General features: G+C 44.5%; 1 long non-coding RNA gene across 1 annotated transcript in view; it reads left to right on the top strand.

Moving 5' to 3' along the window:
- The window catches only part of LOC116185961, a 24,185-nt gene that overhangs the window by 6,097 nt on the left and 17,319 nt on the right, over positions 1–769 (top strand). The window contains exon 2 of the long non-coding RNA XR_004150859.1: positions 578–587. This is a non-coding gene — a long non-coding RNA (uncharacterized LOC116185961). The remainder of the gene's footprint in view (positions 1–577; positions 588–769) is intronic.

Here is a 769-nt window from a genome sequence, read left to right on the forward strand (position 1 = left end):
AGGGTTGCTGACGCAGAGTTTGCAGTTCACTGTATACCGACTCACCCCCTTTGACCCTGTTTCCACGTCGTCGAATTCCCCGTCTTTTCTACGTCCACTCCGAAATTACAGGCTGGAAGGCGGTGTAAATCCCGTTGCATCGAAATAGGAAATAGATCTCCCCGTCTAGGAAACGATGCATGCAACTTGATTAAGCCCCCCTCCCCCCATATTCTCGTTTTTACGGCTTCGTCCGTCTCTCGTTCTCCGCTTTGTCGAATCGTCGAAGAAAACGTCACCATATATACACAACACCCATCATCAAGCGAAACGATCCCATCCTTTCTTTTCCCTATCAACATCCTAAAATCAAATTTCTTTTTTAATCCCTTAAATTAAGCGTAAAAAACACGACATATTCTCTGTCTCTCGAAACCTCTTCCCCAAAATTTCAAAAACTGGTATAACAATTTGAAAGAAAGAAAGAAAGAAAGAAAGAAAGAAAGGAAAAAAAAAAAAAAGGAAAAAAAGAAATCGGTTATTGGCCGCGTTCGATCGACTAATTAACACGGAATATTCGCGGAGAGTAGGGTAGAAGGGAGAAGAAGGTTTCTCGAGAAGCGGGCGAGAAGTAGCGAAGCGTTAAGTCGAGACGCATTAATTGGAGGATGTGATCTCTGGTCGTTAGTCGAAAAATCCGTTTATCCGCGCTACACCGTGCTTCCTGTTGTGCAGAAACAAGTCCTTCCTTCTTTTTTTCTCCCCCTCCTCCTCCTCCTCCTCCTCCCCC

The sequence above is a fragment of the Apis dorsata genome, unplaced genomic scaffold (genome assembly GCF_000469605.1).
Source record: "Apis dorsata unplaced genomic scaffold, Apis dorsata 1.3 scaffold_348, whole genome shotgun sequence".
NCBI classification, from domain to species: Eukaryota; Metazoa; Arthropoda; class Insecta; order Hymenoptera; family Apidae; genus Apis; species Apis dorsata.